Source organism: Notamacropus eugenii, chromosome 1, assembly GCF_028372415.1.
Source record: "Notamacropus eugenii isolate mMacEug1 chromosome 1, mMacEug1.pri_v2, whole genome shotgun sequence".
Classification (NCBI taxonomy): Eukaryota; Metazoa; Chordata; class Mammalia; order Diprotodontia; family Macropodidae; genus Notamacropus; species Notamacropus eugenii.
In genome coordinates, this window is record NC_092872.1 from 638,622,553 (window position 1) to 638,644,202 (window position 21,650).

General features: G+C 39.8%; 1 long non-coding RNA gene across 1 annotated transcript in view; it reads left to right on the forward strand.

The window, feature by feature from the left end:
• LOC140520927 (uncharacterized) overlaps positions 1-19,665 on the forward strand; it is a 39,180-nt gene extending 19,515 nt beyond the window's left edge. Inside the window, exons 3-5 of the long non-coding RNA XR_011972715.1 lie at positions 7,028-8,160; positions 8,713-8,874; positions 12,028-19,665. This is a non-coding gene — a long non-coding RNA (uncharacterized lncRNA). The remainder of the gene's footprint in view (positions 1-7,027; positions 8,161-8,712; positions 8,875-12,027) is intronic.
• Positions 19,666-21,650: the final 1,985 nt, after the last annotated feature.

Here is a 21,650-nt window from a genome sequence, read left to right on the forward strand (position 1 = left end):
GGCTTACTTGCTGTTTCTTGCACAAGACACTATCTCCCATCTCTGCTCCTTTGCATTAGCCACCCCTGTACCTGGAATTCTATCTTTCCTCACCTTTATCTCTTCATTTCTCTTGCTTCCTTCAAGACTCATCTCAAATCCTACCTTCTACAGGAGGCTTTTCCTGGCACTCTGAATTACTAGTGCCTTCCCCTCTGAAATTACCTTCTCTCTATGTGTATCTTGTATGTACCTAGTTATTTTCATGTTTATCTCCCCTTTTATAATTCAACTTCCATGAGGGCCAAGATTTTTTTTTACTTTCTTCATATCTCTAGCACTTGGCACAGCAGCTGTCATACAGAAGCATTTCATCAATGCCTGTTGACTGAATGAGTAATTACAGACACTCCAGTATGGTTATCATTGAGCATCCATTCTTAGATGCCTCCCACAAGATTCTAGTAGCTGTTATCTAGCAGCTCACAGGACAGCCTTCTTCCTTCCTCAATGAGTTATGTACAATGCCTAACTCAGTCTTTTCAACTCTTGCACTCATATGAGGGAAATTCAATATACGTATTGGTACTCCCTTGAACACCCTAACCTCTAGTTCCCCAGTTTACGCATTTCTAGTAACCTGCTCCTCCACCCCACCACAGCCACACACACAGAGGCTGATATTGTCATCCCCTACAAACATTCCAGGGCAGCTAGGTGGCTCAGTGGATAGAGTGCTGGGCCTGGAGTCAGGAAGACAAGTTCAAATCTGACCTCAGACACTTCCTAACTGTGTGACTCTGGGCAAGTCATTTAACCCTGTATGCCTCAGTTTCCTCATCTGTGAAATGAGCTGGAGAAGGAAATGGCAAACCACTCCAGCATCTTTGCCAAGAAAACCCCAAATGGATTAGAAAGAGTCAGACACAACTGAAATGATTGAAAAACAGATATTCCATTTCTGTGTACCTGAATTCTTAAATTTCCCCTTATCTGTCACAATTTGTTGTCACTCCACTTCTAGCTCTTCCTTGAAACCCCAAACCCAATTCTTTATCCTTACTGCAACCTCCAATCCCAGCATTCCTTAGTTCTTTCCTGGCCATCACCCCTGAAGTGGCTATAGAATTCTCCCTCCTCCATCTTTACTTGGGTGAACCTGCTCAATTTTATTTACACTGTCACTTCAAGTCCCTTGCCCCCTTATTGTATTATTAATCTTACCCTGCCAAACCTCAGCTTTGGATGACTCCCCACCATCCACTGTCTTCTCTCCTACACATGTGCTACTGAATGAAGGTGGAGAAAGTGATGAGACTACACTGACTAGGTCCACTACAAATTTATGTTATATAATCTTAACTGGGCCCTCATTGTGCCAAGACAATCCTTCTACATTGACTCAATATCTTGGTCACCACAATAGCTTTCCAAATATTTTTAACCCTCCTCAAACCTCTCCCAGCAGCTCTGCTCCCACACTCTCAGCTGAGAACCTCATCTTATATTTTCTTCCTCTTAAGGCAGTACTGCTGACCTCCGTAAGATTTTGTCTACAATGTCATAAAAATCTCTTCACCCTGGAAGTGCACTCCACCTTTAGAGTCCTCCTTACAATGGAAATATCCACCTCCCTGAGCACCTCACCTTCTAATTGGCTCCTTCCTCCAACAGGGGTTCTCCACCTGCATCCAATTTAAGGAAGAGACTGGGCCAAAGTTGTCTTCATTCCTCTCCTGGCTGTAGCACTGACTCATCTCCATAGGACTTTCCCTACCATGCCATGGGCCCAATGCCTGACACCTTCCCTTCCCTGTCCCATTTTTAGCCCCTTTGTATGTACCATCCTCATTCAAATATGAGCTCCTTAGAGGTGGGGACTGTTTTTCTACTTATATTAATATTATATTGTCTATATTAGACTTTATACTATATTATATTATAAATTTTATGTATTACACTATAATGCACTATTTTGTCTATATTATAGTTATATTTGTATTTCTACCATACTTTCTTTCTGTTTGTATTCTAAGCACTTAACATAGTTCCTGACATGTAGTAAGCCCTAAATAAATGTTTGTAAATTTGGGGTTACAGGTGAGGCAATCCTTAAAGTGAGAGTTACCCAGGAAATCTCCTTTATTGGTTAGAAAGCTAGACTCTAGGATCATGCTACTTAAGGATTCAAAATCCAACCCCTCCCTTACTCACACAGAAGATTCCTTGGGGTTCTTGAATATTGTCCATAAACTAATCCCTTTATATACATGGACAAACAAATTATCTGACTCTTCTGTGACCTTCTGCTCTACCATCTCTTGTGAAGATCAGATGAGATAATACATGTAAAACCTTAAAGTGCTATGTAAATGCTGGTTATTATTATTGTCTCTTGGGCTAAGAAAATCCATTCTCAGGTCTCTCAGGTCTCTCTGATTTGTCTGGTCTTGTACTGAGAAAGCTATGGGCCAGCACATATAACTCTTGTGTGCTCCTGTTCCTGAGGGGAAAAGATCATTCAATTGCACAGGCATCCTGATCCCTACCTAGAACCCAGGTCTGCTCTATTGTGTGCTGGTCTGTCTTCTCAACAGGGAAAAGACAAATGGGCAAAAGGTCTGAAATAGTCTGCCAACTCACTTTGCTTCCAGTTTATCAAGAGTCCATCATCCTGAGGTCCAGTCACCTATTTATTTTGTAGGTAGCCCAATTCACTGCTCTTAAAAACAATTTTTTTATTTTAATTTTTAAAAGACACTGATTGGAATTTCCAAACTTTCCATGAAAAGGTGTCATCCTGACACTAGACAAAGATTTTCAACCTGTACACACAGATTGATAATGGAGAGCATGGGCCCTAGAGAGCCTAGGTTGAAGTCTTACCCTTTTGCTTACTATCTAACCTAGGATTTGATTTTATAATTCATTGTCTGTCTGTCTGTCTATCTATCTTACCTAAGCCAAGACAACTGAATTGATAGGCTCGCCAGCTTTAACAAGCACTTAGAAAATAATTTCTGAAACAGTCAAAGTGGAAGAAACCCTATCTGGGTGCCCCACTGCAGATTGTACTAACCCTTAATCTCCTGATCACTTCCTAAAATACTGTAGAGTTGGGAAAGATGGTCAAAAATATCATGTAGTCTTGCAGTCAGTAATTCTATTTGGGATTTTATGGATTTTAAGGAGGATACAAAAAGTTAATGGAAGAAGAGTGATTTTGTAAGTTATTCAGTAGGTCAGGACAGGAAATACTGAGGAAAGTATCCTTGCTTGGCAAAATTTGGCTTATTCCAAAAGATGAGGAAAAGGAAGCATTTAAACACTATAGAAAGACAACGTCTTTCTAAATCATTCAGAATGAGGCAGTGGAAAGAGCACTAAGCTAGGAATATTCAGGAAATCTGGATAGGAGGTAGGATTGTGTCATTAACTGGCTGTGTGATCTTAAGTAATTCATATGATTCCATGAGGCCTCAGTTTCCTCATTTGCCAAATAGAGATTTGTACTAAATTACACTTAAGGCACCTTTTGGTGCTAAGAAGCTATGAATCTTGGTTACTCATGATAATTGGTACAACGAATATGGGCAAAGTACGTGAATACATGTTACTATCAGAGCAGAAGCCCTGAACAGAACACTGACACTTCCTTTTCCCCTGGAAATACCCAGCCCAGATTCTTTATCAAAGAAAAAGCAGAAGAAACAGTGGGAGGAGAGCTGCCGCTATTCTTTGTTGTTAACAGAGACTCAAAAGATAGCTTAGTGGGTCAGTTCTGAGAAAGAGCCATTGAAATCTGAAAGGAAAAAAGAAACACGAAGCTAAGTGAGATTCAGGGTGAGAAGGACACTGGGAAGGACAGCCTTCCTCCTCCTGCTGTTTGATTTTTTCATTCCCTGAGAAAGAACAAAATGACCTGGGCAGGGACCCCCTCTGAGCTCACTCTTCCTGTTCTTACAAGGTGTTAACTAGTTGGCCAACACAGGTAGAAAAGGTGGCCCAGAGGGGGGCCATTTCTACAGAGGAAAGCGGGAAGCGTGACAAACTTGATGTGAAGGCCCCTTGTGGAGCTGAAGAGAGAGATGCCATGGAGTAAAGGGGGACCCATTTACTAGAAGTGAGACTGGCAGCTGGGGAATTAAATGAGTTACTGTGTGTGTGTGTGTGTGTGTGCGCGCACGTGTGTATGTGTACATGCACAGAGACAAAGACAGACAGAGAGACAGAGAGACAAAGAAGAAGGGAAGGACAGAGAGCAGTGGGGGAAGGGAAGGGAATTAATATTTCTATAGCACCTACTATGTGCCAGGCACTGTGCTGAGCACTTTTAACAAATATTATTTCCATTTGAGAGACAGAGGCACAGAGAGAGGGATCATGGGAAATATATTTACTTATTTCTTCCACAATGAATTAAAAATCATAAAACCTAAAAAGTAAGAGAAATCTCAGGCTAATTTCTGTAAAATCCTCGCTCCAGTGACAACATTATCCTGTATCTCTGTTCTGTTTTACAACCAATCTCTGAGACCAAATCCCTGTCCCTACTCAGGTCACTCCACTTCCTCTCCCATCACTAGCTTCTCCACCACAGGCAGATTGACTTCTAACCTCATCCTAAGTTATCAATGATGTCTTAATTGCCTGATGACTTTTTCTTAGTTCTCATCCTTCTTGATCTCTTTGTGACATTTGACACCACTGACCACTCCTGGTCTCCTCTTGGATACCCTTTCTTCTCTGGGTTTTCATGACACAGCTTTCACTTGGTTTTCCTACCTTTTGATCACTCCTTCCCAGGCTTCTTTGGTGGTTATTCATGGAAGTACCCTAAAGCTCTGCCCTGGGCCCTCCTCTCTCCTTTCTCTGTATTCTCTCTATTCTCTCTCTCTCTCTCCATATACTTAATATATATAGATAGATAGATGTATGTATATGTATATACATATATATGGATATGGATATAAAACCCTATTCTCTGTCATGAGCCCTGGTCCTACCATCACATTTCAAATTAAACGTCCCATGAATATTTCAAACTTAGCATATTCAAAATGGAGCTAATCATTCCCCTACCCCTTGGCCAGAGAAGTTCCTTGAAAAGTTTGGTGGTCTGGAGAGTCTGGGATTCTCCATTAGCATCTGAGTAGCATCCCAGGAACAACTGAAGGTAAAGTCTGCCTTGAAAGTAAAGAACAGATTGAATGAGATGAGGAAAACAGATTCAAGTTTCTATAACAATGTTCTACAACATTCCTAAAGTGAATAATTTGAGGTCTTTAACAAAAGGATTTTCAGGAGCTGGGAGTTACCTCTTTGCCACATGGGCTCTCTAAGCTTTAACCCAGTTTCCCCCTGGATTTTTGGTCTGGTATATTACAGACTTTTAGGGAAATACTTTTATCTACTATTCTTACTAAAACACCTTGATAAATAACTCTTTCTTTAGAAAAAACTGCTTACCTAATTAAAATCACTGATAATCCATATGGAAGGAGAAGAAGCATACTTGTGGAGATTCATAATCCATAGCATTAGAAAAACAGTGCCTCAATCCCTCAGGGCTACCCCTGGACCCTGAAAGGAGACATATTAGCCACACTCTGGGCACCCAACTAATCAGGGAATGGCGTTGGGATGGTAGCTTCAGAGCATGTGTTACATACAAATTACAAGACTGACCCAGAGACAACATAAAATCATAAGTAGGAAGAGGAGAGAGGAGGGGAGGGAGGGAAAAGAATTTGGAACTCAAAATCTTGTAAAAATAAATGCTAAAAAGTGTCTTTGCATATAATTGGAAAGAAATAAAATACTGTTATAAGTAAATAAATTTTTAAAAATAAAATCGTATGAATTGTATTATATGATTTAAAATACCTTGACATCTTTGGGGGTGAGGAGGCACTCCTTCTGCTCAAAGAAGAATAAATTCTTGATTTACTTTGTTGGCAATCTCCTCTCTCTGAAAGTAGAACAAACAACAAAGAGAGCTAGTATTTTGGGCACAATTCTGACCAACAAGAAAGAACTCTTAAATGACATGTCCGTGACAAGAACGTGGGGAAAAATTCACTATGTCACTTTGGTATTCATAAAAGCCAAAAAGAGGAATATGGGCCACAAGTCAGACACGTGCTATCAGACTTTAAGAAAACAAAATTTCAAAAGATTTAAAGGATACATAAGTATGAACCAAGATATCAAAGGAGAATAAGAGTTGAGTAGACTCTAAAAAACAAAATTTAATACAATTACAAATTATTCTTTAAGAGGAAACGATGAAGAGGCATATAAAAAAAATCTTCCTCATGAACTCGTATTTTAAAATGACAAGTATAAATATGGATGGAGGCATATACAACCATATAAGAAATTGGCATAAAAAGAGTGGAGGGAGGATGGTGGCCAGCTAGGTGGCACAGTGGATAGACCACCAGCCCTGGATAGAGGACCTGAGTTCAAATCTGACCTCAGACGCTTACTAGCTGTGTGACCCTGGGCAAATCATTTAATAGAGAGAAAGAGGGGAGGGAGGGAGGAAGGAAGGAAGGAAGGAAGGAAGGAAGGAAGGAAGGAAGGAAGGAAGGAAGGAAGGAAGGAAGGAAGGAAGGAAGGAAGGAAGGAAGGAAGGAAGGAAGGAAAGAAGGAAGGAAGGAAGGAAGGAACGAAGGAAGGAAGGAAGGAAGGAAGGAAGGAAGGAAGGAAGGAAGGAAGGAAGGGAGGGAGGAAGGAAGGGAGGAAGGAAGGGAGGGAAAAAGGGAGGGAGGGAGGAAAGAAGGAAGAAAAAGAAAGAAAGAAGTTTGCATAAATCTATGAAAACGGTGTTAGGAAAGCCAAAGTCCAAAATTAGTTGAACCCTGCAAAAAAAAGAAAAGCTAAGGACATTCAGAGGGGTGAGAGTGCAGGGCTCTTTAGCCATGTTCCAAGCAAAAGGAAGAGATGGTTCATTTGCTTGAAGGAGATGATGTGAGTTTAATAAATGACAGAAAGGAAACAAAACTAGTCAACTCTTATTTTTCTTCTGTCTTTTCTATCTCAGAGAATGGTCTTCAAGGTGAAATAAGAAAACAAGCATGGCCAAGAAGAAATTGCAGCCCAAGAAGGGAAGAGCAGGGGAGAGGGCAGCTAGCTTCCTTCAACAAATGGAAGGCTCCAGGCCAACACAAATTCCATCCCAGGATGCTGAAACAACTTACACAGAGGACATCAGAATCACTTCCAGGCATCTCTTGAAGAATCATGGAGACAGGAAGAAATAACAGACGACTGAAGACCATAATTTTGTTACATTTTCAAAAAGATATAAAAAAGCTGGCTTCCCAGAAGCTGTTCACCAAGGTGATAGACATCATTCGCTCTCAGATTTCTAGAATGGATGATGAAGTTTGTAAGCACATACAAAAGGCAGCTGAGGTCATAAGGATCCAGGATGGGTTCACTAATTATATGATGTAATTGGACCAGATTTCTCCTTCCTCATTTCCAGAAATAGGGATCAGTTTCACTAAAAGATAACAAAGCCATCCCTGGGACTTGATTGGACCCTGTTTCCCTTGAAATAGTTTACCAAAAATAAAGAAAAAAAAAGCCCTATCCATGTGAAGTCAGGGCCCTTCAGAGTTGGTGTGTATCTGATGATCATACAAGAAACCACATCCTGTCCTGTGAACCAGACACTTTTCCATGTGAAGACCAAAGGAACCTTGTCTATACAAGCTAAGTGCCACCGTATCCTTACTGCATTAGGGCAAAGTGAACCTCCTTTTATTAACTGTTCAATGACTTTAGTGTGTCTCACTTTATTCCAGTATCTAACCTTAACTAACATGCCATTGGTATGAGACCCACCCCTAATATAAGTCATTACTTTGGAGGAGGTTATTAGACCTTTAAATAATAATGGCAGCTCAAATTTATTTTAGTTTGTGAAACATTTAATTTTTGATTCTCACAACAACCTTATTAGATAGGTGCTATTACTAACCACATTTTACTGACCAAGAAACTGAGGCTGAAATGTTAAGTGACTTGCCCAAAGTCATACAACTAATGAGGACCTAAGGCAAGATTCCAATTCAAATCTTCTTGACTCCAAATTCGACACTCTATATAAGCAAAGTATTTGATAAAGTTTCTCGTGATGTCTTTGTGGATGGAAAAGACAAATACAAGGTGAATGTATTTTTTGTATTTTGTATTTTGTATTTTGTATTTTGTATTTTTAAATATCCATGTGACATTCAAGCCACACAGCCAAATCGTTAACATTTTCACCCCTTCTCTGTGTACTTTTTGTCTGTATTTTCCCAAAAAGGATCTCCCCCATCCACTGGAGATAACTTCTATTCTTTTAGTATGTGAAAGGCTACTAAGTCGCCATTTCATCCTTCCCTCCTGTTGTCTTTCGCTCTCCATCCTTGCCCAGCTCACTTCCTTTTCTAATAGAACAGATCCTTGGTAACACACATTTTAGGACACTTCTCCCACTTAAGTCACTGTTAGCAGAATATTATAGCCTGCTTATGTTGATCAGGCTTCCTTATATTCCCCTTTGGGTTGTTTATAATTTTAATTTCTTTATTATGACTGTGTTCCATGATTCAGAGTTATTATGTAGCAACACCAGAAGAACATGGTATTATAGAAATGAGCTGCTGTAATGGTTGGGATCAATGAAAGTTCTGAGTAATTTCCACAAGTGATTCTCCTATTTTTCATTTTCAGGTCCTGGTCACCATTCATCTGAAGCATTTGTCCAAAGAGAGAATATTACCCTTTGCGAAATTGAAAAATTCAGCTGGGTGGTGCAATGGATAGAGCCCTAAGCTTGGAGTCAGGAAGACCTGAGTTCAAATCTACTCTGAGATATTCAATGTGGGATCCTGGGCAAGTATTTAACCTCTGTCTGCCTCAGTTTCCTTGGATATATAATGGAGAAATAAATAGAGTCTACTACATAAGGTTGTTGTGAGGATCACATGAGATGATATCTGTAAAGCACTTAGCATAGGGCCTGGCACATGGAATAAATGCTTGTTCCCTTGTTCCTCTGTCCTTTGCTGCTAATGGCCCCAAAGACAAAGTCCATCTTTTTTGAAAGCATAATTTAGCCGTCCTAAAATCTAATGCAATCTTTTATTGTCACTCCATCACTTCAGTCTTGTCTGATCCTTCATGACCCCATTTGTGGTTTTCTTGCAAAGATGCTTGAGTGGTTTACCATTTCCTTCTCCAGATTATTTTACAGATGAGGTAAATGGAGTTAAGTGACTTGCCTAGGGTCACACAGCTAGTGTCTGAGGCCAAATCTGAACTCAGGAAGATGAATCTTCCTCATCGCAGGTCTGGCACTCTATCCACTGAGCCACCCAGAAGCCCCAATGCAATCTCAGACTGCATTACTAGAAATTTAGCGTTTAGAAAAAAATGTTTAATATTCTTACTACTTGGGCCACTAGTCAATGCTCTGCTCTAGCTGTCTCATTTTAAGGGATATTTACAAATAAAGATAAGATAAATAAAATAAGATATTTACAAATTAAAGTGTTCCAGAGAAGGTATAACCAGGATTATGAATGACCAGAAATTATGTCATATAAAGAATACCTGAAGCAACTGAGGTAGCCAAGCTTAAGAAAAAAAGACTTACAAGAATGGTAAAAGCCACCATCAAATAAAGAAGAGCTATATCATGTACATGAAAGAATAAATGGGGAATAGGACTTTTGAAGGGAAGAGACAGATTCTACCTTCTCCACAGGTAAAAAGTGTGACTTGGACCAGTAGAGATTTCTGAGATTTTGAGTTTTCACTCATATCCTGAAACAAGGAAATATCATATGCTTTTTTAAGATGGAAGTGAGACCTGGAGAGAAAAAGAGAAAAGAATGAACCACTAAAGAGGAGAGAAGGGATGGGGCAGTTCACCTTTCTCTGACCATGGTGGTATCTGAAGCAGAGAGGATGGAAAATGATTGAGTTTTAACAGCAGCTACACCAAAGGCACCTACTGAGATGAGGCTACCCTCCAGAGCCCATGAGGACACGTGATGAAAACAATGGCGGCAGGTGGAAAAGTATAAAGATTGTGCTTTAACACTGTAAACTTGCTCACGTGATTGAAGCCTGGTAAAAGTAGATGGGTTGCAGTGAATGGAAGAATTAACTGTCCTTCTCCCTCTTTCCTGGCCCTACTTTGACTGGAAGTGACTGGCCCTCATTTCTGAACTCTTTTATTGACTTGGTTATATGTGATATTTTGGTAAAGTACCTGGTGGTCAACCTGGATGTGTGTTCAGAGACTGAATATTCAGTGGGACAGCTCTGGTAGTTTTAACCACACAGACAAAAGGATGTTTCCTTTTGACTAGGAAACTTTTTTCCTGGCTCTAGGCAGGAAACTCCAATTCCTGGTCCGTTGTTAGACATGTCTGACAAGCCAATTATCCAATATTTTTATTAGTTATGAACCCTCCAAAGCAGAATTTCAAAGGGGAATTCAGGATTTTTCACTTCCAAAGAGCCTGACTTTCTTTGTAGATGCACTGATGAACCCCAGAGGTGGTTTGGAAGAAAAAGTGAGATGTTGTGAATTCAGGGTCACCTTCCCCCTAAACCTTGTTATACAGCGACCCCTAGTGTTACAAATGAAAAAATATTAAGTACTCACTAGGTGCCCAGCACTGAGCTAAAGTAAAGATACAAATTAAAAAGCAAATATAGTTTCTTCCTTGAATATATTTATTTTCTAATGGAAGATAACACAGAGAGAGTAATTTTGATCTTTTTGTGAGTGAGGCCAGTGGGGAGTAGATTATCATACCCCTTTCAAAAACTATGGCAGAATTAATTTAATCATGGTTTTAGAATTGGAATAACTGATGAGGTTGGGAGTAGGAAATGAAGGAAAGCATGGCCAGGAGACCTACCTGAAACAGTGGGATCAGGTGCAGCAATCAGCAAATATGGATTATTTCTTCCCAGAGCAGAATTTCAGAAGATGAAAGAATTAGGCAAAGATTGTACAATACCAAGGGCCAGAAGTAAGATCAACAGACAAAAGTTACAAGGAGACAAATGTCTGCTCAGTATCAAGAAAGCCTTGTGATGATCAGAGACACTCAAAATAAAATACACCCCCTTCTTAGGAGGAGCAGGATCCTCCCCACTCAAGTATTTGAGCAAAGACTGCATGACTATGTGTCAAAGCATGCTGTATGAGAATGGATTTCTGAACTAGGTGGGAGGTTGTATCAGATGACCTCTAAAGCTCTCTTCTAACTCTGGTATTCTCTGGTTCTCCAAGTCACCTAGAACTGAACACAATCTTATATCCACATCTTATGTGCATTAGATCCATATCATAGCCCTGTGAAGGGAAGAAGGTGGACTAGATGACCTTGTCAAGAGAGTCACATTTTCTGGCCAAGCTTTGGGCACTACCGGGTTAACAGGCCTCTAGGGCATCAGTATGCACAGTCCTAAGCCATAGAGACCCACAGGAAAACAGAGGAAAAACCATAACAGAGTATTGTTTTTGGTTGATTGCCAAGTTACATTACATCCTGCTTTTGGTGACAGAAATCTCACGCAAGTCAGCATCAAAAAGGGAGAGGAAATCCTGGCATACAATAGGTGCTTAAAGATTTGACAGACTTCTCATTCAACTCCTTATCTACTGCCCTTGCTCCCTAAATGGGTGCTTGTGAATAGGGGGGACCCTAGAGCGCTATACCTGTCGATATTTCATATCTATATGTCTATATCTATCTATCTATATGTATCTATGTGTGTATATATGTATATGTGTATACATATACATAATATTACATCTATGAATGCATTATATGATATGTACCATATATTTGTATACATGTATATATTTATATATACACATATGCATGTGTGTTTACACATATTATAATTGTTTGTTTTCTAAGAGCACCAATGACATCACAGACTGATGTCTTAACTCACAAGCTAGTTGGATTTAAGTGAGGTAGAGTTTCATAAAATGATCAACCTCATTCTCTCTTCCAGAGTCAAAGAAGTCCAATGGCAAGACAAAAGTCAGGATGATTGTTGATGGCTCAGGATGCAGTGGATGACCTTGGTGTCTTTGATGTTTGACCAAATTCAAAGTGCTCTGCATTGTTCCACAGTGCTTGACTTCATGGCCATTGGAACAAACTGTTCTCATTGACCCATTCTTCTGAGGGAAGTTTTCACGTGCTTCAGGTAGATACTCCCTAACTCACCAGCAGGCGTGTGGCCTTTCGGTTACCCTCAACCTGATTTAGCCTATTTGCTGAGATAGATGGACACAAAAGGTGGATGAGCAGACACAAAAGGGCTCAGTAAGCCCTCACACTAGAGAGGCTAGTCCTCCTTGAGTAGCCATTATACATATATATGGAGAGAGAGAGAGAGTGTATATTATATGTGTGTATATGTATGTGTGTATGTGTGTATATGTAAAAGTATACATACACATAATGTTAAACATTTATATCCTTGTTGCTATTACTCAGTAAAAGAGGTATTGCTAATTGCCTCATCCTTCAATTTCATCCAGTCCTGACCTTGAACTTTTGTGTGTTCATCCTTCGTTGCCGAAGAAGACCATACCATCAGAGAAATAATGACATGACTTGCACTTGACTTTGTTTTGAGTAAGGGAGGGCTGTGCAGGTCACCAGCCTCACTTCTCCTCCAGAGCCATCTGAATTCAGTGACCAGATATTCATCAGGATGACGGGAGATGACCCAGGATGCTCTGGGAGAACTTAGGACCAGCATGGATCCAGCCAAGAGCAGACCTCTAAAGTCCCTTCCATGTCTAAAATTCTGTGGGTGGGACTATGACTTTTGATGATGTCAGTATTACTTTTCTATTAAGCAGCCTAAGACCACATATATTTTTTAAAGTCACAGCACATTCTTGAATCCTTTTAAGATGGTGGTCAAATAATATTCCCAGATTTGTTTTCACTTAAACTGTAGCAATGGTTTCCATTTTTTTCCAAAGAATAAAGCTTTTAAAATTCTACAAAAGCAATTGCCACTAGGCGTCACTCTCCCCTAAGGTTTGGAGGCTAGTTCTAGACCATTAATTACTCCAAACTAAAGACAAGGACATGCGGATCCAGAACGTGTTTTCGCCTTTTTGAGTCCAAAGTGAGAGCACAAAAGCACAATTTCTCATTTTCTCTTTGGCCGCAGATTAAGCAGTTCATACCAAAGTCTAAGAAATCAGACCACAGGGACAGATTCAGTTCATAAAGAGCAAAAAAATTCTAATTTCCTCAGACCAAAAAAATAAAATAAAATCACTGACAAGTTCTCAGCCCCAACTACATCTGAATGGGAATCTCCTCTGTAGCATGCCCTGACTCCATTTGAAGACTTCCTGTGAGGACAAATCCACCGTCTCCCAATTATTCCACTATTTGGGTGGCTCCACTTATTAGGAAATTTTTCCTTACTTCTAAACTAAATCTGCCTTTCTCCAGCCTCTTCCCATTAATCCTACTCATGTCCTCCAGAGCCAAGCAAAACAAATCTAATCCATCTTCTGCAAGACAGCACAAAGCACAATGGCTCCCTTCCTTTGCTGTGGAAAATTAAACTAATGTCCCCACCTTTCAAGAGCACCATTTCAAAAGGTTTTCTGCACTAATATGCTGTCAGCAGGTCTATGTGCTTTCCAATCATTTTGGAGGGCAATTTGGAATCATAATGTTTTAAAAGAGTAAAAAGTCTATACCCTTGACCTTGAAACCCACGGCTTGTCACAGACCCCAAAGAGATCAAAGACCGAAAGAAAGGTCTTTGACATATCCAAAATTTCATAGCAGTTTTTGTCCATCAAAGCAATGGGAACAAAAAATAGATACCTATAAATTAGGAAATGGTTAAACAATTTATGGTGTATGAATACGCAGCAACTTTTATTGATGATGACCCCTCTCTTTAACAGCCAATTGATAATTTCGTTATTAATTTTCCCAAGGTTCTAAAGCCATCAAAGAGTATGTTTGGGTATTTCCTTAGAAATTACTAGAAATTAACAAAACCTCTCACTGACTGATCAACTAGTTCTGATCCTCAACTCCAGATAGAAAATAAACCAGGGAAACGTCCATCCCATAAGCTTTCTCTCCTCTCTCAAACCCCAGTCTGAGAGATCATAGGTAGCACAATGTTTAGAATGCTGGGCTTCAAGTCAGGACGACCTAAATTCAAAGCTGACCTCAGACACTTATTAACTGTGTGACCTTGGGCAAGTCACTTTAACCTCTGTCTGTCTCAGTTTCCTCATTTGTAAAACGAGGATAACAATAGTACCTAGCACCTACCTTCAAGGGCTGCTGTGAGGACAAAAAGAGATAATACTTGTAAAACACTTAGTATGGTGCTTGGCACATAATAGGCACTACCTGAGAGCCAGTGTGGCTTCAGAAAGGGTCAAGGAACAGTCAATATGGTGTTTGCTGCCCAACAACTCCAGGAGAAATGCCAGGAGCAGAACAGAGGTCTATACACAACGTTTGTGGATCTGACCAAGGCCTTTGACACCATTAGTCATGAGAAGTTGGAGAAGTTCATCAATATTGTACATCAATTTCATGATGGCATGTTTTCCCAGGTTCTGGATAATGGACAAAGCTCTCGTACCTTCCCAGTCACCAATGGAGTGAAACAGGGCTGTATGCTTGCTCCCATGCTTTTTAGCATGATGTTTTCAGCCATTTTGTCAAATATTTTCAATGAGGATGAACATGGCATCAAGGTCAACTACTATACTGATGGCAAGTTCTTCAATTTGGAAAGGCTACAAGCCAAGACCAAAGTGGAGGGAGTGTTGCTGCGTGATTTTCTGTTTGCAGATGATTATGCGCTCAATGCAGCCTCTGAAGCTGAGATTAACAAAGTATGGATCAATTCTCTGCTGCCTGTGCTAATATTGGCCTAATAATTAATACCAAGAAAACACAGGTACTCCATCAGCCACCACCACACAATCCATACATGGAACCATCAATTATAACAAATGGAGAAGTTTTGAATGCTGTGGATAAGTTTACTTACCTTGACAGTGTACTTTCCAGGGATGTACACATTGATAATGAAGTTGATGCACGCATTGCCAGAGCTAGCTCAGTGTTTGAGCTCTGAAGAAAGGTTTGGGAGAGAAGAGGTATTAGACTGACTACCAAGTTGAAGGTCTCCAGAGCCGTTGTGCTGATCTCATTGTTATATGCCTGTGAAACATGGACAGTCTACCAGAGCCATGGCAGGAAACTGAATTGCTTCCATTTGAACTGTCTTAGGAAGATTCTGAGGATCACCTGGCAGGATAAGATACCAGACACTGAAGTCCTTGCTCGAGCTGAACTGCCAAGTATTCAAATGATGCTTCAGAGAGCCCAGCTCTGACGGGTTATTCAAATGCAAAATGTACACTTGCCAAAAAGACTATTTTATGGAGAACTTGCATGGGGCAGGCGATCATATGGTGGACAGAAGAAACGATACAAGGACACTCTCAAGGTCTCTCTCAATAACTTTGGATTTGACTCTGCAACATGGGAGACACTGGCACAGGACCGCTCAGCATGGCGTGCCCATGTAAGGAAAAGTGCTGTGCTCTTTGAGCAAAGCAGAATTGAGACAGCACAAGGCAAACACAGGATATGCAAATTTGGGATATCCACCCCAAAATATTCATACAGACTACCTGTGCCCAACCTGTGGTAGAGCATTCCGAGATCATTTTGGTCTGATCAGCCACATTTTATTTTACAATGGGGATGTCATTTTGTCCTCTGAAGATGAAAGATGACAACCAAGGCACTATGAAAATGCTGGCTATTACTATGATTATGACAAGCTTGAACAAACTTCATTGTTACTAGTTATATAATTTATTAACAAATAGTAAATAATGCATAGACATTTAAATTTTTCAACAAGGTAGGGACAGCAAGGTGGCCTAGTGAATAGAGGGCTGGCTTAAAGTCAGGAAGACTCATCTTCCTGAGTTCAAATCCAGCCTCAGACACTTACTAGCTATGTGACCCAGGGCAAGTCACTTAATCCTGTTTGCCTCAGTTCCCTCATCTGTAAAATGAGCTGGAGAAGGAAATGGCAAACCACTTCAGTATCTCTGCCAAGAAAACCCTAAATGGGGTCACAGAGAGTTGGACCCAACTGGCAGAATGGCTAAACAACAACCAAAAGACTCTATGAGCAAGATCACAGCCACAATTACCTCTAACCTCTTTCCATCTTTCCTATAGATGAGGGTACCACCATCCTCACAATAACCCAGGCTCACAATCTAAGTATCATTCTCAACTCCTCATTCCCTCTCCTGACCAGATCTAATCTATTCCAAGTCCTAATGATTTTACCCTTCTAGCAGCTCTCCTATAAACCTTTTCTTCTCTACCACTGACACCAGACTGGTTCAAGCTCTTATCATCTCTGGTACTACTAAAGCTTTCTGGTTGATCCCCTGCCTCATGTCTTTCTTCTCACCAGACCATCCTACCCAACATCAAATATAAAATCTTCTGGTGATCAGAGCCCTTCATAGATGAACTCCTTTCTACCTCTCTAGGGTTCTTATACATTATTCACAGCCATGTACTCTGTGACCCAGTGAGACTGATCTCCTTGCTGTTCCTAAAACAAGACACTCTATCTCCCAGCTCCAAACATTTTTACTAGCTGTCCCCACACCTGGAGTTCCCTTCAAAATTCAACTTTCTACAAGAAGCCTTTTCTAATGTCTCTTAATGCCAATGCCTTCCCACTCTTGATTAGCTCCAATTTACCTCACGGGTGCATAGTTGTTTGCATGTCACTCCCTACATTAGACTACAAGATCTTTAAGTACAGAGACTGTCTTTTGCCTTCTTTTGTTCTCCTAGCACTTGGTATAGTCCCTGGCACAAAGTACATACTTAATAAATATTTGTAGATTTAATGACTGTCAACTGTAACTGCCAACTTCTCAACTCTGGACACAATCATGGGAGATGGAGCCAAGATGGTGGAGGAAAGGCAGGGACTCACTGGAGCTCTCCCCCAAACCCCTCCAAATACCTTTTAAAAATAATTCTAAACAAATTATAGAGCAGCAGAACCCACAAAAAGATGGAACAAAACAAATTGCCAACCTGAAACAACTTGGAAGGTTGGTAGGAAAGGTCTGCTCCATCAGGATGAAAGAGGAGCTCATGTAGTGCAGTGCAGAGCAGGCCCCAACAAACCAGGAGTAGGGCTTAGGAATGACTAAATCAGCAACAGCAATGGCTGCTTCCAGAGTGCTCAGCCCACAAATGGCAACGGGGTCGAACAGCTGATCAGTAGGAGATAACAGGGGCCTCTTCACTAGCACTGACGCAGGACTCTGTTACTCTGCCCATTCTCAAATCCATGTCCTAGTTCTCAGTGGCAATCCCAGGGAGAGAAGGAGCACTAGCACAAGAGAGCTTGGCCACAGTGGAGGCGAGACCCTCCTCACAGTTCCTGGGCAGAAAGGAATGCTTGTGGTCACTCACAGAACAGAACACAGTAGTAAACCCCTGTCCTTAGATCATATCACGTTGGAAGAAATGAAAACTTACAGGTTCTTAGAAGTATCTCTGAAAACAGTTGCACAAAACCACTGAAGCTTGGAACAGTGCATCCTCCACCCTGTGAGCAGATCTCTACTTTAACAAAGAGTTAAAAGTCAAGTAATTAGCTGGGAAAACGAGTCAACAATGGAGAAAAAAACCCTGACTAGAGAAAGTTACTATGGTGAAAAGGAAGATCAAAGATCTAGACACAATCTCATTATTTATCTCTCTCAGAATGATGGTCAAAATCTGTCAAGAGTTCTTTTCAGGATGCTTTCTCCAACACATTAGAATTTAACTAAGTTAACTCAGAAAATATTTCATTCATTTTTTTCTATTTTTATTTTTTTAATTTATAAAAATTTGTTTTCTCTCCCCCCCACTAAAAAAAAAAAAAAACAGCCTTGAAGAATTTGCATAGACAAGACAAGAAATTCTCACCATGGAAAGGTCCAAAAAATAAATGTCTCATTCTGCAATGTGAGTTTATCACTCTCTGATAAGAGATAGGTAACATGCTTCATCATCAGTCCTCTGAAATTATGGTTGGTCATTACATTGATCAGAGTTCTTATGTCTTTCAAAAATTTTTGTCTTGATAAATGTTGATATTACTCTATTTTAGTTTTCTTATACATGACAGTTAACTCCCTCAGTCTCTCAGGAAAGAAGTTCTTTTAGTCCTTTCACTGTTTCTCTCTCCAAACGAGGAAGTCTACAATCTCTAGAAGGGTGATTAAACTGCCAAATTTGTATTTCTTCTTGAAGATATAGTGGGGCTATTGTAGCTGGAATTGAAAATATAATAAATCAAATTCAAAGAAGAATGTAAAGACTTTTATGAACTAATGTACAGTGAAATTAACAAGACTGGGGAAAACAATATACACAATGATTATAATAATGTGAATGAATGAAATTATAATGACCAAACTTGGCCCCAGAGAAGAAAAAATATACTTCTCTGCCTTGTACAGTCGGAAAATATCCAAAAATGTATAGACAAGGCATTGTGCTGGAAATACAATGACAAAAATAAAATAGATCCTGCCCTCAATAAACTAACATTCTATAGGAATGACTCAAAAAGTGTTAGTGCAGTTTTTTCCAGATATTTTATATTTTTCAATTGCATGTAAAAAAATTATTAGTATTCATTTTTTTTTATTTGGAGTTTCAAATTCACTTCCTCTGTCCCCTAAACCCTCAATGAGAAGTCAATCAATATAGGCTATACATGTACAGTCATGTAAAATATATTTCTGTATTCATCATGTTGTGAAAGAAAGCACCAGACAAAAAAAAGAAAGAAAGCTTTTTTTTTTAAAGATGCTTTGATCTGCATTCAGATTCCATTAGTTCTTTCTCTGGAGATAGATGGCATTTTTCATCATAAGTCTACCTTGGATCATTGTATTGCTGAGAAAAGCTAAGTCATTCACAGCTGATCATTGCACAATATTGTTGTTACTGTGTACAACATTCTACCTGCTCATTTCACTTTGCATCAGTTCATGTAAGCCTTTCCAGGTTTTTCTGAAACCATCCTATTCATCATTTCTTACAGTCCAACAGTATTCCATCACAATCATATATCACAACTAGTCCAGCCATTCCCTAACTGATGGGCATCCTTTCAATTTCCAATTTTTTGCCAAAACAAAAAGAGTTGCTATAATTTTGTACATATGGGTCCTTTTCCTTTTTTAAAAAATCTCTTTGGGACACAGACCTAGTAGTGCTATTGCAGGATCAAAGGACATAAACAATAGTTCCAAATTGTTCTCTTGAATAGTTAACTCAGTTCACAACTCCAACAGTGGATTAGTGTCCCAATTTTCCCACATCCTTGCATCATTTTCCTTTTCTGCCATATTGGCCACTCTGATAGGTGAGAAATGGTACCTCAGAATTTGAATTCTCTAATCAATAGTGATTTAGAGCATTTTCTCATATGTCTATAGATAGCTTTAATTTCTGCATCTAAACAAAAAACTTCCTGTTTGTCAATTTTTCAATTGAGGAATAAATTGTATTCTTATAAATTTGACTTAGTTCTCTATATGTTTGAGAAATTCGGGGTTTATCAGAGACTTGCTGTAAAAAATTTTCCTAGTTTTCTGCTTTCCTTCTAATCTTGGTTGCATTGATTTTGCTTGTGCAAAAACTTTTTGACTTTATTGATCAAAATTATTCATTTTAAATCTTGTAATGCTCTCTATATCTTGCTTGGTCATAAATTCTTCCCTTAACCACAGATTGGCAAGTACACTATTCCATATTCCCCTAATTTGCTTATGATATCACCTTTTATGTCTAAATCATGTACCCATTTTGACTTTATCTTGGCATACAATGACATATATTGGTCTATACTTCCTAATGAAGTTTTAAGTCTCAGCTGCACTAAGACTTTGGGGATACCCTGAATCAGTAAATACAAAATAAATCCAAAGAAACAGAAGTAGGGGATGATACTGCCTTTTGGGGGGATGGTGGGAAAAGCCTCATGTAAAAGATGATGTGTGAGCTAGAATTTTTTTTTTCATTTTTTTTTTTTATTTAGCTTTTAACATTCATTTTCACAAAATTTTGGGTTACAAATTTTCTCCCCTTTTCTCCTCTCCCCCCCCAAACGCCAAGCCTTCTAATTGCCCCTATGATCAATCTGCTCTCTCTTCTATCATCCCTCTCTGCCCTTGTCTCTGTCTTCTCTTTTGTCCTGTAGGGCCAGATAGCTTTCTATACCCCTTTACCTGTATTTCTTATTTCCTAGTGGTAAGAACATTACAGTTGATCCTAACACTTTGAGTTCCAACTTCTTTAGCTCCCTCCCTCTCCACCCCTTCCCTTTGGAAGGCAAGCAATTCAATATAGGCCAAATCTGTGTAGTTTTGCAAATGACTTCCATAATAGTTGTGTTGTATAGGACTAACTATATTTCCCTCCATCCTATCCTGTCCCCCATTACTTCTATTCTCTTTTGATCCTATCCCTCCCCATGAGTGTTGACCTCAAATTGCACTCTCCTCCCCATGCCCTCCCTTCTATCATCCCCCCCCACTCTGCTTATCCCCTTATCCTCCACTTTCCTGTATTGTAAGATAGGTTTTCATACCAAAATGAGTAGGCATTTTATTCTTTCCTTTAGTGGAATGTGATGAGAGTAGACTTCATGTTTTTCTCTCACCTCCCCTCTTTATCCCTCCACTAATGAGTCTTTTGCTTGCCTCTTTTATGAGAGATAATTTGCCCCATTCAATTCTCCCTTTCTCCTCCCAATATCTTATCTTTCACTGCTTGATTTCATTTTTTTTTAAGATATGATCCCATCCTGAGCTAGAATTTTAAAAGAAACAAAGGATACTAAGGCAAAAATGAAGAAAGAGAGCATGGCAGGTATAGGGGACAACCAATACAAAGACATGAAGATGGGAGATGGAATATTGAGTGTGAGGTCCAGTCTGTCTGGACCACAGAGGGTGATAAGGTGAGAAAGTTAAAATTAGTTTGGAAGGGTGTAGCACCAATGCAATACCCACAGCAGTCACTATGGATATGCATGCATATTTCCAGGGTAAATGCACAAAACATAAACTCTCTTCCTCAAAGATGAAACCAGAAAGCCAAATCCATCATAGTAACAAGGAAATCTATATTCATTATCAATGCCAGGAGCACAGCCGTCCCCAGATTTTCCCTCTGTCAGGCCTCCCCACAAACAAGCTCCCTTAGGCAAAATTACTCCCTTTCTCACTCACACTAGCTGCTCTGCTCTGCTCTGCTCTGCCTCCTCTCTCTCTCAGCTCCACCTCACTCTCTCTTCCTGCTCCACCCATTCAGCAAGTTCCTCCCACCATCACCTCCATGTGACTCAGGCTGTGACCTGGGTCAAAGCTCAAAGCAGGTCACATGGGCCTATTAAGAGGCAGGGAAGATCTTCAAATTCCCTTACCATTACAAAGGGTTGGGTCCAGGTTGCAATAAGACATAAAAGTCATAGAAGTTTATATTCTTATATAATATTCTACA